The following is an 18,623-nucleotide window of genomic DNA, read 5'->3' as shown; positions in this document are numbered from 1 at the left end:
TGACTTGTGTCCCTCCAACAAGGTCCAAGCTTTACTTCCATACGTTAGAGTTGGTATCACAACACTGCAGTAACTTCTTCACTTCCACGCTTACTTCCCTGTTTCTTACCACTGTTTTCAAAGAACCAGCAACCTTTCTTCCTAGTTGTACCCTTTCAAGCGCTTCACCATCTAAACTTCCATCCTTACTCATCACATTACCCAAGTTCTTAGATGCACTCACATTTTCCCTTTCCTCCTCATCCAACCTCACCATACATTCGGGGACTTTATTTTTCTCGAAGATCAAAACTCTACTCTTCCCAACATTCGCCCTAGATTCCGTTTCTTACAAACTCTCCGCAACTCATCCACCGAGCCTTGCAGCTCTCCTTTGTCTTCACCTAACAACACAGGATTATCTGCAAACAACAATACAAGGAGTTTCCACACACTGCCCTCTCTCATTAGGGTTGCTCCAACATCCACTGCCCTATCTTGTATCTCTTTTATACCTCATACATATAAAGATTAAACAACCATGGAGACGTGACACATCCCTGTTTCAACCCAACCTTCAAAGAGAAAAATTTACTCACTTCACTGTCCACACGAACTGCAGCCTTGTCACTCTCATACATACTCTTCACACCATTCAACAATGTCCCATTTACTCCACATGTTCCTAATAGTTTCCACAATCCTTGTCTATCCATCTTGTCATATGCTTTCTCCAAATTCATGAAGGCTGCATCCAACTTCTTTCCCTTCTCTAGAAACTTCCATTAACGACCTAAGAATGAATATCTGATCTACACAACCTCTTCCCTTCCTAAAACCTCCCTATTGTCCTCTAACTCATTCCTCTGTTATTTCCCTAACTCTATCAATAACTATCCTACCCTGTACTTTTCCTATTACACTAAGAAGACAAATGTCCCTATGATTCCCACAATCTTCTTTTTCCTTTTTTCCTTTGTACAGGGGAATTATTATACCTAACTTCCATTCCTCCGGGACTTTACCTTCCTCCCAGGCCAATCTGCATATCTTCCATATTTATTCTACTACTAATCCTCCTCCATGCTTCAGCATTTCACATCGCACTCCATCAGTTCCTGGGGTTTTCCTCATTTTGACTTTTTTTTCATTGCTTCCACAACTTCCATCCTACCGATATCTTCCTCTCTTCTCACATCCCTCTTTCTCCTAGCCATTCCCCCAGCCACTTATACTCGCATTACTTCCATTTTCTATTTTCAACAATTCATTAGTGTCTGATAGGCCAGAGCAGTGATATTGAGGAGAAGATAACACAGGTGGATGAAGCTGTGCAAAGCTACAAAAATGATGTGGAAACCACTTATGCTGAAATGGTGAAAGTAAAGAAAGCCTTAGAAACAAGGGTGAAAGAAAATAGCATCAAAAAGGAAGTGAAAAGAATAATCCAAAACAATCCTAAGTCAGTCAGAGATTCAGTAGATATCAACAAATCTATAGTAATCACTGTTATAGAAGAGGAAGAAATAAAAAACAAGATCTCAAGAGACAGAAAGGAGAAGGCAAATGTAATAAGCATATTGGAAGAAGTATCAGAGGAAATCTGTAGTAAAGACATAGAGGAACACAAAAGGTTAGGGAAATACGAGAGAAGCATGTCAAGACCCCTGAAGGTAACCTTCCAGAGTGCAACCACCGTGAAGGAGATACTAAAAAATGCAAAGAATCTTATGGAAAAAGAGGAGTTCAAAAATGTATGGATAAAAAGATGCCTAACACAAGAGGAACTGGAATTACTGAAAGAGACGAGGGAGGAAGCAAAAACAAAAAATGAGGGAAGATCAGAGGAGAATACATTTTTTTACAGAGTAATTGGATTGCAGGTACGAAAGTGGTACATAAACATTCATTCATTCATTGCCAGACGCCATGTATCCCACACGGGGTGGCCAATGGCTTAGAGTTAATTGTTTTACAGGGAGGGGCACTAATCCTCCACCAACCCCACTTTACAAGCAGGGATGCCAACAGCATCTGGTGTTCCCAGGCGGTCACCCATCCAAGTACTAACCAGACCCAACGTTGCTTAACCAGGGAAAACCTTGTTCTCCAGTTAATAGAGATACAGGTTTAACCAGTAAACTACAGGCATCCCCAGTGATTTGAGCAATTGAAGGACAATGTTTCCTGGTTAATAATCTACACAATAAGGAAATAATGGCAACCTCAAATGTATGATGCTTTGGCTGTAAGTTCAATTTTCAGCTGAAGCGTACTTTTCATTGTGTATGCATTGACTACTAGGCAGAGGGTAATTGCAACTTAATACAAACTGTTTGTTGCATTGACACTATTGATGCTCCACACTGATTAATTTCACAGGTACAGTTGGCGGATGTAGCAGTTTTGCCGTGCAGATCAGCTGATCGTCTCTGCCGCATGCTGCCGCCTATTCTCATCTGCTCTCGTCGTCCTCATTCACTATTACTTTGTATTATATAATTTTACACATAGGTACAGTTACACTACAACTGTCACATGCACACCATGTATCACATACACCACGCCACATAATAATTAGTTGTTAATGTAAATGTAGCAAACTTTAGTTCAGTTTGACCTGAGTACAGGATTTTTCACCGTCGTCATGGAGTTCTTTCCCTCAAGCTTGTTTCGATTAACGTAAATACGAGGTTATTATCCTTTAATTTTTTTTTATGCGAGGAACAAGGAACCAAAGGCCACGAGCCCGCAATAACAGTTCCCTCCAAGAGAAAAACAAAATACAACAGAGGGCCGAATTCAAGATCTGATCATTTTGAGATGCCTGGACACACTGCGTTTGAAAGACCGGAGATCATAGGCAGCAGGAAATGCAGACAGAAGGAGACAGTTCCAGAGTTGACCTGTTGCATAAATGAAGGACTGGGAGTCACGATTAACTCTTGCATTAGAGAGTTGGACAGAAAAGGGATGAGAGTCTGCTGCTAGATGGGTCCTACATGCCCGTCGTAGAGGTGGAGGGATGCATGCAGACAGTTCAGAGGAACAGTGACCATTAAAATAGCGACAGAAAAGAGATAAAGATGCAACAGTGCGGCGAAGAGACAGAGGTTGAAGGGAGTCAGTAAGAGGAGGAGAGTTAATCAAACGAAAAGCCTTTGACTCCACCCTATTGAGAAGAGCTGTGTGTGGGGAGCCTCTCCACACATGAGAGTTGTATTCCACACAGGGGCCGAATAAAACCCCTGTATAGAGTCAACAATTCTGCAGGGGTAAAGAAAGAACAGAGCCGGCTTAGCACGCCCAATCACTTGGAAGCAGATTTTACAAGAGATGTTATATGATCTTTCCAAGATAAGTCCCGAGTAAATGAAACCCCAAGCATGTTCAAGGATGACGCAGGATTAAGCTGAATATTATTAAACATTAGTGGGTATACCTGTGGAAGATTTTGTCGGGTTGATAGGTGTAAGAACTGAGTCTTAGATGCATTAAAAACAACCAGGTTATTTTTACCCCAATCAGAGATACGAGCCAAGTCAGACATTAGGTGTGCCATAGCCTCATCCCTTGTTTGATGAAGTAACTGCTGAGATGGGCGTTGCGGGAACCGAATGGAAAGGCGAAGGGTGGAGTCATCAGCGAATGAGTGGATAGGGTTAGCTGTACAGCTTAGAAGGTCATTGATGAATAAATGGAAGAGAGTTGGTGATAGGACAGAGCCCTGAGGAACACCACTGTTGATAGATCTAGGAGAAGAACGATGGCTGTCTACAACAGTGGCTATAGAACGACCAGAAAGGAAGCTAGCGATGAAGGTACAGATAGAAGGATAGAAACAGGAAGAGGGCAGTTTGGAAGTTAAAGATTTATGCCAGACTTGATCGAAAGCCTTTGATTTGTCAAGTGCAATAGCAAAGCGTTCGCCAAAGTCCCAAAAGGAGGATGACCAGGAGTCTGAAAGGTAGGTGAGCATAAACAGGAGGGAATAAAAAGGAGGAAGGTAGTAGAACCAAATCACGACAAGTATATAAACAAGATTATTAAGTTGATGTACTCAAATGTGGATGGAATGGTATCTAAATTGTTAGAGATGAATGATTATGTCAGAGAAAATGAATCACATATAATATGCCTAACTGAAACAAAATTAACACCAAGGATATCAAATGACATCCTAAATTTAGAGGAATATAATTTATGGAGAAGAGATAGGAACTTAAAAAAGGGAGAAGGAATTATATTAACTAAGAAAAATCTAAAAGTCAAAGAAATAGAACTAGATATACCCTCACAATTAGAACTGATTGCAGTAGAGATCAATACATCTGAAGGGAAAGTAATTGTAGCCAATTTGTACATGCCACCCACATCAAACACATGGGAAAAAGACGAATATGAGGACCTGGCAGAGAGTACAATTCAGAGTTCGAGAGCATTACTACATAAAATGGAAGAGAAATCGGAAAGAATTATACTAACTAGAGATTTTAATACAAATATAAATTGGAATACTCTAGATATAATAAGACAAGAAAGCTGTTGGGACCAAAAGCTCCTAGTTCTCGTACAAGAGTTTTTCCTAACGCAACATGTAAGGGAAAGCACCAGAAAAAGAGGACTCGATGTACCCTCAATGCTAGAGCTCATATTTACTAGGCAAGAAAACGATAATGACAATTTAATATAACACCCTCCATTCGGCAAAAGCGACCATGCAGTACTAAATTGCAACTTCAGGATTGCATATGACATAGTTAACAGCAACGAAAGTTACAAAATGAGCCTAAACTATAAAAAGGGAAAGTATCATGACCTAAAGAAGTACTTCTTAGAAAGTGATTGGGAAAAGGAGCTTAGAGGACAAGATTTAAATGCTATATTTAAAAAATTCTGTGAACTTTATGAAATAGGAGTCCAGAAGTACATCCCACAGCACAAAGAAGCAGAAAAGAAAATAAAGAAATGGTTCAATACAGAATGTAAAAAAAAAAAAAAAAAAAAAAAAAGACATCTGTTGTGGAATAGATACAGAAGACACAATAGTGGAAGGGCATATAATAATTACAAACAGGCAAGAAACGATTATACAAGAATAAGGAGGGAAGCTCAAAAACAGTTTGAGGAGGATATCATAAATAAAAGTAGTGATCAACCAAAGCTATTTTACAGCTACATCAGAAGCAAAACCAAAGTAAAGATAAAATACAATCCATTACGGACGATGGAATCATATATACACAAGAGAAGGATATTTGTGAAGCATTAAACAAGAATTTCCGATCAGTTTTTACATAGGAAAAAAAATTTGAGAGGGATTATGTGGAACATGCATGCCCACACATACTACCAGATATACAAACATCAGAAAAAGAAATACAGGAGGAGCTAAATAAATTATACAAAGGAAAAGCAAATGGTTCTGATGAAATTTCATGTTGGGTGCTACGTGAATGTGCAAAGGAGTTAAGTAAACCATTATTTTTAATTTTCAAGAAATCCTTGAGTCAGGGAAAACTACCTGATATTTGGAAGAAAGCAAATATTGTTCCCTTATTCAAGAAAGGGAATAGACAAAATCCACTTAACTACCGACCAGTATCACTGACCAGTGTTGTAAGCAAGGTATTAGAAAAGCTTATAAGAAAAGCTTGGGTAAATCACCAAGAAGAACACAATATACTAACAGAAAGACAGTTTGGTTTCAGAAAAGGAAAATCATATGTTACTACTCTGCTGAGCTACTATGACAGAGTAACAGACACATTACAGGAAAGAGAAGGATGGGTGGACAGTATCTATTTAGATTTCAAGAAAGCATTTGACACAGTACCACACCAAAGACTTTTATGGAAACTGTACCATCAAGGAGGAATTCGAGGCAAACTGTATTGTTGGATGCAAGATTTCCTCATAAGAAGAGAAGTGAGAACAGTAGCCTACTAAGGGGAAATTGCTTATCATGGAAAGAAGTGACTAGTGGAGTACCACAGGGCTCAGTGCTGGCACCAATCATGTTTTTAGTGTATATAAATGATATAGACAATAACACTGGAAATGAAAGCTATTTAAATATGTTTGCAGATGATGCAAAAATACAAAGGAGAATTACAAACACAGACTCTTGTAAAGAGTTACAAGAAGAATTAAATAAACTTTATGAATGGAGTAATACATGGCAAATGGAATTCAGTGTTGACAAGTGTCATGTAATCAAGTTTGGTAAAAGTGGAAAAAGACCTGATTGGGATTATACGTTAGGAAATAAAACCCTACACACATCAGAAAGAGAGAAGGACCTAGGTGTGATTATCAATAACAGACTATCTCCGGCTGACCATATCAGTGAGAAGGTACGGAACATGTATACTGTACACTGCTTGCAAATATGAGAATAGCTTTCACATACATAAATGAAGACATGCTAAGAAAGATAATAACATCATTCCTCAGACCAACCCTGGAGTATGCATCAGTAGTCTGGAGCCCTCATCTCAAAAAACACATAGCCAAGATTGAAAAAGTTCAATGGGCCACAATAGGATGGGTACCAAGCTTAAGGGATCTAAGCTACGAAGAAAGACTAAATAAAATGAATCTACCAACACTGGAGAGAAGGAAAAGAGGCGACATGATTAAGCTCTATAAATGCATATCATGGGAGGAGAAAATAGACATAAATGATTACTTAACCTATGGGGAAGCATCAGCAAGAGGACACTGCAAAAAACTGCATAAGAAGAGAGGTGATAAAGACGTAAGGAAATTTAGTTTCCCAAACAGAGCAATTGATCAGTGGAATGCACTACCGAATGAAATAGTGTGTGCCAAAACAATTCACAAATTTAAGGATATGTACGATAAATATGGACACGGGAAAGTACGAGCTTGACTTATTCCTGTAAAGATACAATTAGGTAAGAACAATTAGGTAAGAACACACACACACACACACACTCAGTACAAAACTCCTCTCCTCCCAACCGATGTGGTCCTGCAGGATCATCGCCACTGGAGAAGTAAGTGGTATTCTTTTTTTATCTATCTATTTACCTTTATTTATGTCAGTATATTTACATATACATATATATTGTTTTTTCCCTCAACACAAATGACAGGGAAAGAAGTACAGCTTCAGTTTCAGTTGGCAGCAACAGGTTTAGTGTTCATGTGTGGTTTCTGAGAGGGCTACAAACAAAACAGAAGTAATTATATGAAATAGTTGTTGGTATAAAACCAAAGAAAGCGAAGCTAGCAAGCATAAAAGTGTTAGCACGCTACGGGAAACTAGCGTAAGTGCGCGCGGCTGATGGTGGGTCAGCACGCGGCAAAATACGCCGTAGTTTTTTGCATTTTTCTCGAAAACTATGAGACCTAGGATCACCGTTCTTTACTGAGAAGAAAGAGAATGAAATTGTGCATTGGATGCTGAAATAAAAACATAAGGATGCCACTGAAAGTTCTTCGCAAACCCTCCCCGAATAACAAAGTTGTTTTCTGTCGAAAATGGGTTTTACTTTCTCGCTTATTACTCGAAGATCATACATCGTTTCAAACTGGGACCTGACCTATACGAAAGTTAATAAAATTCTCTTTCGACTGATGGTATAACATGTAGAGATTGATTAGTAAGCATTTGACTTGTGATGTTGGGAAGTGAAATCTATGATCCCGAATGTTTATTCCGAGCGCCATAACGTACTTAGTGTTTTTTTTTTTTTTTTTGCTTATTGTGTAGAACAAACATCGGCGAATAGGAATATATGGGTTTTGTGGCAAAATAAATATGTTTGGGTGGTGAAAATAAGCCGAGAATACACATTTTTGGAGCGCGCGGAGGCCGGGAGGGGGGGGGGGGGAAGCCTGCGCGTCAGAGCCGGGAAATCTTACAAACTTAACCGGGAGCGAAAGGGCTAATGGTAGCAAAATAATTACCATCATCTCCAGTTTTATTCCACATCGCAGTAGCTATACTCTGCCACACTGTGCTCTTGCATACTTTGAGGCTAAATAGAATCCTCTGGCAGTAGCATGTATATACAGAGAAAGACATCGCACCGAAGGGATTTAGGTATTAGATTAGGTTACTTAGGTTCAGTTAGTTCAATGTAATTTAGACTGGGTTACCGTATCGTTAAGTTATACCAGGTCAAGTTAGGTTAGATTGGGTTAGTTTGAATTATTTGGGTTAGATAAACATGGGTTAGGTTAGGTGAGTTTTGGTTACATTGCGATAGATTACGTTAGTTTAGGTTAGCGTGGGGTCGGGCTAGATATTTCAGTGCCTGCTAACTTTATGGAAAAAGCATTCGATATGCAGTATTAGAGTGTAAGTGGATGCGTGTGAGGGAATGTGGAGGCCATTTGTGGCAGCACACTCTAAAAACAGACAACACACAGAGAAAACCACAAAGATAGGAATTACTACAGTATATTAATAGTATTATATCTCTATCTATGTACCTGCCTAACTCCCTATCTATCTGTCTAACTGTATCTATCTGATGTGTACATGTGTGAGTGCATGCGTGTGCGCTTCACACCACCTGCAAAAAGTTTTCAGCACTGTCCTCTCTCTCTCTCTCTCTCTCTCTCTCTCATCTGAAACAAACTACCCAGCAACTCACACGTAATCAACTAAAAAAATAATAAAAACTTTCCAAATAAATGTCTGGTTCAATTTCCCGCCAACAAAGGCTGTTTCTCGCTGGTAGGAAGTGAAGGTGGAAAAAACTCGGGTATGAAATCGTGAAGCGAGAACGTAGAAGAGAGGCTGTTCATAGTTCCCGCAGCAAGGAGAGAGAGAGAGAGAGAGAGAGCGTCGGATCTTTATGAAATTTTAAGAGGGGGGAGAGGGGAAGTGAGGAAGAGGGGGAAAAGAGGGGGAGAAACAGTGGGGAAGAGGGGGAGAAACAGGAGAGAATAGGAGGAGAAACAGGGGGGAAGAGGGAAGGGAGGGAGAAGAGAGGGGAGAAGGGGGAAGAGAGGGGTGAGGAAGAGGGGTGTGAAGAAGGGATGAAGAGGGAGGGAGGGAAGGGGGAAAAAGGGGAGAGAGGGGGATGAGGGAGAGAGGGGGGAGGAAGAGAGAGGGGGAAAAAGGGAGACTCCATCCTGCAGGCGCACAGTGGTCCATGAAGCCCCTGCCACACGACAGTACCAACCCGCACGAATTGGGATGACTTGCACTTTTCTCGGAATTTGCAAGTCATTGTCCGAACCAGTCACGAAAAATCTCCCATACGAACCCCACACAATGCCCTTGACCCACACAGTCGCCACACGATAACCTTAAGAATCACACGAATGTAGTCAGAACAAAATACGATAACAAACGAATTCAACACGAATTTTACACTAATTCCTCACGAACACACACAGACATTGACGAACATTAGCCAAAGTTGGTCGTTTTCCACACGAAGTGCACACGAAAGGCACACGAATCACACAAATAACTGGAACCAACCACGAACCCAATACGACTGCAATAGTGTCATATATATATCTGGGGGGAGCTCTTTGATTACCTGCCATTCGATCACCTGCCCCCCAACCGACCAATACTAGCTGCCATGGAGTCTGTTGAGCTTATCTTCAACAAGTTCACCTACTTCGAAACTGCAAAGGCCCTAGCCCACTACACCCGCATCAAATCTAACAATATTCTTCCGAGTTCGTACCACCTGCTATTACGAGTACTCAGGAGACAACGGAGGACGAGGCAACAATGCAAAGCACGATCATGTTGGGCGCGAGGATGGATCGTCGAATGACCCCTACATTAGATACAGGACGCCTCTGACCCCCCAACACACACTTTGGGCCTTTGGTGTTATGATATATATATATATATATATATATATATATCATCATCATTCGGACCTCCTTTCCCACCCTAGGGCAGTGAGGAGTAACAACGTCCAGACAGCCCAACTTTGCCCAATCCAATGGGCCATGCTTCCATTCACTCACCATTCAATATATATACTGAAAACCATGGGGACATTGCACAACCTTGTTGCACGCCCACATTGATCGTGAACCAATCACTTTGATCCCCATTAATCCTTACACATGCTTCGCTACCATCATAAAAACTCTTGACGGCACATAGCAGCTTATCATCTACACCGTACATGCTCAAGACTTTCCACAATCCTTTTCTATCCACTTTGTCATATGCTTTTTCCAGATCCATGAATACCATAAACATCTTATGGTCCTTCTCACAAGCCTTCCCTGCTATCTGTCTCACTGCAAATACTTGAACCACACATCTTCTGCCACTCCTGAAGCCACCCTGTTCATCACTCACCAGGACTGATGATACCTCTCTTACTTTCTCTACAATAATTCTTCCATATACCTTCCCTACCACACTCAGTAAACCTATGCCACGATAATTCTTGCACTCAATTCGCTCACCTGTATTATATATATATATATATATATATATATATATATATATATATATATATATATATATATATATATATATATATATATAATATAATATAATATAATATATATATATAAATATTTTATATATATATATATTTTATCAATATATATTTTATATATATATAATTTTATATATTTATATTTTATATATATATTTTATAATATATATTTTATATATATTATATATATAATATATATATATAATATAATATAATATATATATATACATATATATATTTTATATATATATACATTTATATATATATATATATTTTTTATATATATATATTTTATATATATATATATATATATATATATATATATATATATATATATATATATATATATATATATATATATATATATGTGTGTGTGTGTGTGTGTGTGCAGCAGTACTGCTGTACTGCACCACAATCTTAAATCTATTTACAATATAACCAACAGCAGGCAAAGTACAGAATTGGCTAGTTTCTGAGTGAATAATGCTACAGCGGCTTAGATGCAGGATAAAATCATAAGAATAACAAATGCTACAATCTAAATATGAGAACTAAGCCAATAACTGTGTGTAAGTACCATTTATTTTACGACTACAACGGCATTAAGCACAAAAAAAAAAAAAATCGTGGCTGAACAAGAGGAAAAGGAAGGACATTTTTGCTAGCTGCTGGTGCTAAACCTGCTAAGTTGGCAACACTTAGCAGCTGACGAAAACTAAGATCTCTCTCTCTCTCTCTCTCTCAGTCGATCGACAGCAGTATCTGCTCAGTTCTGCCTCCTCAGGCCACACCTGCCTGTCTCTGTACTCCTCCAGTGTACCCTTGAGAGGCCGCCAGATCCACATCCAAAGAAGGACTGGGCACACATCACTGCCAATATCATGCACAACCTAGGAGTGTCAGACGCCTTCCTAGTAGGCCCTGACCTCCCAGGCCCTGGCTACACGCCCCCCACCCCCCCGCTCCGTGGCTGCCTCCCGTGATCCAGAGTCTTGCCCCCTCCGACGCCTGCCCCAGAGCATCTCTTCCTGCCCTCCTAAGCCACGACGGCCTACGGAGGATGGCATCCCTCTGGACCCCAGGAACAGCCAAGTACTTCACAGATGAGTCTGTCACTGCTGAAAGAGCTGCAGGTGCCGCATTCGTCAGTGATGGTCATGCCAAGACCTAGCAGCTCCCTTCAGGAGCCACGGTGTACAAGACAAACCTTGTCGCGATTTTAGGCGCCCTTAAATATGTCCACACCCACTGCCACCAATGTGTTGTCATCCATGCTGACTTGCTCTTGTCCCTGCTTGGTCTCCAATCACAACACTTCACCGACAATGTGAATCTGCTGACCTCCATACTAGCAGTGGCAGACTCCATAGCTCACAATGGAGGTGAAATCCACCTACATTGGCTTCCCAGCCATGTACGCATCGCCGGCAATGAGTGCACTGATGTTGCCGCTCGCTCCGCTACACTCCACCCCACTATCACTTTACCTCTCAATATAAACTGCTGTCTAATAAATCACAGAGTAAAAACCACCATCCTCCAGCTCACTCATTCTAACCATGAAGCACAAGTGGCAGAGGGTTCCCGCTTTGCCACTTGGAATGCCAGGGCCACAAATTATGAGCCCCTTGAATACCCCACCATCATGCCCAACATGCTAGTAGCAAGGCTATGCCGCCTACGGCAAGGCTATCCCTGCTATTCTCAGATAGCAGGGATTGCCCCTGAACCGTGCCCCTACTGCCACGATACAGCAGACTGGCCTCTCCTACACTACTCGCTTGACTGCCCCTTCACTGCCGCCCTTCGCTCCACTTTAGGGCACAGACTCATCAAGAGAATCTCCCCCTCCGCGACAGCTGCAGAGATCATTGCCCTCACCTCTACCTCAGCCCTCCTTGACATAGTCTCTACCTACCCACCACCCCACGAGCCTCATCCCCCCTCAACAAACTACACTTCCAAACTTCATAAGTGAACAGTTCCACTCCACCTAATGGCAACTCATTTTGAGCCCCCCTCAACCTAAACTGGCCCGGTCCTCCCACGGGAGGAGAATCTCAACAAAACAATAACATTCTCTCTCTCTCTCTCTCTCTCTCTCTCTCTCTCTCTCTCTCTCCTCCGTCAAATCAGAGTTTAATGGTATATTAATTTTTCAAGACAAAGTGATGGAAGCTGAAATTCCAGACTTTTGGAGAATTTTTAAAATTCCTCCTGGACGAAGATTTTGACACCTGAATGCAGGACATGGCCGGGAAAATCCGGATGTATGGCAACCCTACCCTACATGGCGACCATGAAGCCCTTCTCATGACCTTTATCAACAGTGACGAGACGACCTACAGGAACTGCATGAGGAGGGATGAAGCATTGTTCAAGGAGATCCTCGAGTGGTTAGTGTGCTAGTCTGTTGCAGTTCAAGTGCTACTTGTGTGCTTCGTGTGCACATTGAATGCAATTTGGACGGAATCCGTCCCCTAAATGCAATATGGACGGAATCCGTCCCACGGGGAAAGCTTGCTCGATTAAGCAGTTTTAATTCGGTTGCCAGACTGGCCCAATTCATGTGCTAATTGTGTGATTCATGTGCAATATGAGTGTCATTCGGATGACATTTGTCCTGAATGGTTGTCATGCTGGTGTAATTTGAGTGATGTTTGTGTAACTCGTGTTCAGTTCGGTCAAAGATAAACTGGCCGAATTGAGCCGAGTCATGACAGATCCCAACACAAATTACACGACCATCAGACGAACGTTAAATGAATCGAGGACGAAAATATTTAACTTTTTTTTTTTTTTCACGAACATTCGGCTCAAAAATAGGAAACCTCTTATTTTTTTGCCGAACTTGGCCGCATCACAGACACCCGTCTGACCCACCCACAACTCTCCCGAATCAAGAGACGAATAAAGGCGAATATAGGCGAATTTTGGCCGAACCATAAAAATTTGAATTTTTTGCAAGTCATCCTGATTCATGGCGGTTAGTACTATTGTGTGACAGGCTTATGCGCAGTTTCTTGGCCACAATCAGCAGTAACTATACTGTATACCATGTAATCGACTGAGGAGCTGATATGCATAATTTACAACAATTTCAAAATTTCTTTTTTTTTTCAGGAATATTACCTCATGTTAAGGAACTACAGGACCATAAGTAATTTGAGTTTAAATATACTGCGAACTTCTCGTTTTCTTCTGAGACCATTCCTTATGTTAACTGCTCATCTCCAGTGAAGAATTTCTATATCAACACATTTCTCTAAGACAGGGCAGGTGCCTTCATATGTACAGTATAATTTCGTATTAGAACAGCGACATCAATGACTGTAAATAAATATGTGATGACAAAAAGTGCGATATATATGAACAGATCTAAAAACTGTGCAAGAACACAAAGGATTGGTAATGAAAGATAAGTAATTATGTCAGTCCTAAAATACATGAGCATTAATGTATTGAAAGATAATTTAGTATATATGGTAAACATTACACTGAGTCATACATATAAGACCTCAAGAGTACAGATCAACACAGACTTGATTCACTGGCTTCTTGCATCATCTGATCCATTGACAGCATGCCATAGAAAACCGAGATACCTCAGACCGGTGATATCACATTTCCCTGACGTGATTGCACATCAAAGAGAACCAAATATATATATATGATGATGATGATGATGATGATGATAATGGTGACCGGATGTAATGGAGGAAGAAAGAAGGTAATCAGTATACGAGTATATGAAGAAGTATTTGGAATACTTGTCATCTTTGAAAATAAAACATTAAACAAATCATTTTTTATATGAAACCTTATTATGACAACAGATTAGGCAATTTTTAAAATATCACAATGTGATTTACTAAAATGATAATAAAAACAACAATAGTGAAACCTATCTTTTCTGATTCGTCGAGTTTTGACCATGAATTGCTGCTTTAGACCAGTGTGAAACGTTCTACTTACGGCATTTCTTTCTGTCTGTCTGGTTGTTTGTTTGTCTACACTCAATAGGTCACAATTTTGGACCAATCGTTCTGAAAACAAATGAGAATGTAGATATCCATAAACCCTGGAAGCTATTGTATTTCACTGAAATCGGTCAAAGGCTCTGGGTTGGGTGGGGGGTTGAAGATTTTTATTGTTTTATTATTATTATTATTATTATTATTATTATTTTTTTTAGATTCATGTCTCCATCACTTCTCATCGGATCTTTGATATTTTATAGACACATAGAGGGTGGCAATGTCTAACGTCAGACACAATCGGATCCAGATCAGATACAGAATGACGATTTCCAGAGCACTTTCATATTGAAAATGTCATTTGAAACATATTTTTTGCTATAGCTCTCTTGTTGTAAGAGATATTGACTTCATATTTGGTATGCAGATTGCAGTCCAATCCATCCAGCAAACGCTTTGCCTATGGCAGTTTCATCTGTTTGTCTTTCTGTCTGTCTGTCTGTTCATTTGTTTGTCTGCTCTCTAGAGGTCATAGTTTTACACAAATTGCTATGGGGAAAAAATCAGAAGGTGGATATCCATAAACCCTGGAAGCCTATTGTTTTTCATCCTAATTAGTCAAAGGCCCTGGGATTGGTGGAGGTTAAACACCTCAATGGCTGTGAATCCCCAAATCGCTGGGACCCTATGGCTGGCCCAGGCATCATTTCTTCAAATTTCGAAAATCATTTTTTTCTTTTTACCAAATTGACAAGAAACATCTGGTGCAACTGGCACTGCAATTTTTAGGTTTCTAAACCCATCCTGTGCTTCGCAATGAATCACAAAAAATTTTGCCAAGTGGCTGCCTAAAAGCCGGTGAAAACTAAGCAGACACAGTAAGATCCATCTGGCAAGCTCTCTGCCTATGGCAGTTTCGTTTGTTGATGACTTGAAAGGGTGGCTGCAATAAAATAGATGCTAAAAATGACAGGAGCCAGAACACATCCTTGCTTTATGCTTATGTTCACATTGAAGGATTTGGATTTGCTCCCACCTATGGACACACAATGAACTATGTTGTCATGCAAGCTTGTCAGTATGGTAAGAAATTTGTTTGGAACTTCAGATTTTGAAAGAGTATTCCATAAAAGTTCCCTGTTGAGAGTGTCAAATGCTTTTCCAAGACCAATGAATGCATAAGTCGCAGTTCCGCTTGTGGCATTTCACTCGTATCTGCCGGGCAATAAAGATCATATCACAGGTACTTATTTTTTTCTGAAATCCATGCCATGTTTCAGGACGTGGTGACTCAACCAGATGTTTTGTCAGTCTGGATAACATTATCTTGGCTAATACTTTGCTAGCATTCACAAGGAGGGAGATGTCTCTGCTTGTCACAGTTTGAGAGGTCCCCTTTCTTCTTGTAGATAGTTACAGAATCAGAAGTAAGCCATTCAGATGGACTTTGTTCTTGGCTACAGATATTCACTATGAAATTATGGAGGCACTTGTGGAGTAACTGGCCACCCTCTTTTATTATTTCAGATGGTATGCCGTCAGGACCAGGGCTTCTGCTATTTTTTAGACATCAGATGGCCTAAACAGTTTCTGGAAGTGCACGTGAGACATCGAGATCTGCTGCTTGAGGAGCATTGGTATGTTATCAAGGATATTGTGCTTCACCGAGTTTATTCAATTCAGTAAGGCACTAAAGTGCTGAGCCCAGCTTTCTAGGATCCCTCTCTTGTCTTTCATGAACCCTCATCTTCTGGCAGAATAGGGACTGTTTTTTTTGTTGTTGTTGTTGTTGTTGACCCATAGCTGGTTCTTATGGACTCGTAGAACCTATGTTGATCATTAATATCAGCCAGTCATTGCAGCTGATGACAGGGAGAGCTGGAGCTCCCGTTTCATCATCCCTCAGGACTAGGTCCCGACCATCCCCCTTTGCTAAACTTTTTCAGTGTCTCAGTAACACAGAGAGTAGGCCAGCATGCTGTCCAATACAAGTTTCTCTAACTATCAACACCAAACTACATGCACAGTACACACCACACTTCCTTTACCAAAATTTTAAAAAAAATATCATGGTATCAAAACACGTGACCTCGGAGTCCCCAGAGGGGGACCATAAATGCCCCCACCTTCCACCCCTCTCCCAGTGATGACTCGAGATGCCTGGAGCCATTGTCTGACTCTCTTCTTCATTTCTGCAACATTCGTGGTCTTTCCTGCAACTTTTGCTCTGTTGAGTACCACCTTACTTTCTCTAAACCTCACCTTCTTTTTTCTAACTGAGACTCAGCTGTCCGAGGCAACTGACAGCAGACCCCTTTTCTGTATCCTCCTACTTTCTCTAACTCATTTCAAAGCCAAAGGTGGCTGTTGTGTATATATACGCAACAACTTACCTTGCTCTCGTGTTCCTGAACTCGATTCTTCTGAATTATCTACACTCTGGCTTCGGCTTTCCTGACATTCTCTGACTAAATATATCTGCACTGTTTACTTATCTCCTAATTCTGCTGACTATCAAAAATTCTTTGACTATCTTACTTCTACGATGAAACGCATTCTATCCATTTCTCCTTTCTTTGAAATTTCCATTCTAGGAAATTTCAATGTTCACCACCACCTTTGGCTCTCCTCTCCTTTCACTGATCCACCTGGTGAACAAGCTTACACCTTTTCTCTCCTTAATGACCTACAGCAGCTTGTACAGCACCCTACCTGTATCCCTGACCACCTTGGAGAGAGCTCTAACATACTTGACCTCTTCCTTTCAACTAATCCTTCTACTTACATTGTTAATCTTTTCTCTCCATTGGGCTCCTCCAATCACCTCCAATCACAACCTTATCACCTTAACCTGTCCTGTTGCTCCGGTACGGCCTGCGGACACTCCAAAGAAACATCGTCTGTGGCACTTTGGAGCTGCGGATGGGGAGGCCCTCAGGCAGTACTTCTTTGATTTTCCCTGGAATGATTATTGCTTCCATGGCCGGGAGCCACCTGGGTGTGCCTTGTGCATTACGGAGGTTATTCTCTCGGGCATGGAAGCATACATTCCTTTCTCATATCCTTTGACTAATACAAGAAAGCCTTGGTTTAATCACGCTTGTTCTAATGCTGTCCGCAACAAGGAGAGGGCCTATAAAAGGAACCAGAGCCAATCCACCCCTGAATCACATCTTGCTTACGTTTCTGCCCGGAATCGTGCTAAATCAGTTCTTCACTCTGCTAAAAATAATTTCATCCATACTAAATGCTCTCAACTCTCTAACTCGAATTCTTCCCGCTCCTTCTGGCACCTTGCCAAAAACCTTTCTAATAACTTTACCTCATTTTCCTTCCCTCTTCTTTTCTACTCTGATGGCTCTGTAGCTGTTTCTTCTACTGATAAAGCAGATCTCTTCGCTGATTCTGGTGCTGTTCCTCCATCACTTCCCGCCTCTGACTTCCTCATGGCTGACATTAAAATTTCTTCAGTTGATGTATTTTCTGCCATCACAGGCCTCAATACTACTAAGGCATATGGGCCTGATGGAGTCCCTCCTGTTGTTCTCAAGAACTGTGCTTCTGTGCTTACACCCTGCCTAGGCAAACTCTTTCACCTTTGTCTGTCAACTTGTACCTTTCCTTCTTGCTCGAAATTTGCTCTCATTCAGCCAGTCCCAAAGAAGGATGACCATTCCCAACCCTCTAACTATCGTCCAATTGCTTTAACATCCTTTATCTCAAAACTTTTCAAGTCAGTTCTTAATAGAAATATTTTAAAGCATCTCTCCAATCACAACCTTCTTTCTGATCGTCAGTATTGGTTCCACCAGGGACTCTCCACTGGCGATCTTCTCACCTATCTTTCAGACTCCTGGTCATCCTCCTTTCGGGACTTTGGCAAAAGCTTTGCCATTGCACTTGACATCTCAAAGGCTTTCGATCGAGTCTGGCATAAAACTTTAATTTCCAAACTGCCCTCTTAAAGTTTCTATCCTTCTATCTGTGCCCTCATCTCTAGCTTCCTTTCTGGTCATTCTATAGCCACTGTTGTAGAAGACCATCGTTCTTCTCCTAGATCTATTAACAGTGGTGTTCCTCAGGGTTCTGTCCTATCACCAACTCTTTTCCTTTTATTCATCAATGACCTTCTAAGCTGTACATCTAACCCTATCCACTCATACACTGATAACTCCATCCTTCACCTTTCCATTCGGTTCCCGCA

The sequence above is a fragment of the Coenobita brevimanus genome, chromosome 101 (genome assembly GCF_032717465.1).
Source record: "Coenobita brevimanus isolate Jiangsu-jjx chromosome 101, ASM3271746v2, whole genome shotgun sequence".
NCBI classification, from domain to species: Eukaryota; Metazoa; Arthropoda; class Malacostraca; order Decapoda; family Coenobitidae; genus Coenobita; species Coenobita brevimanus.
This window is presented reverse-complemented; position numbering follows the sequence as displayed.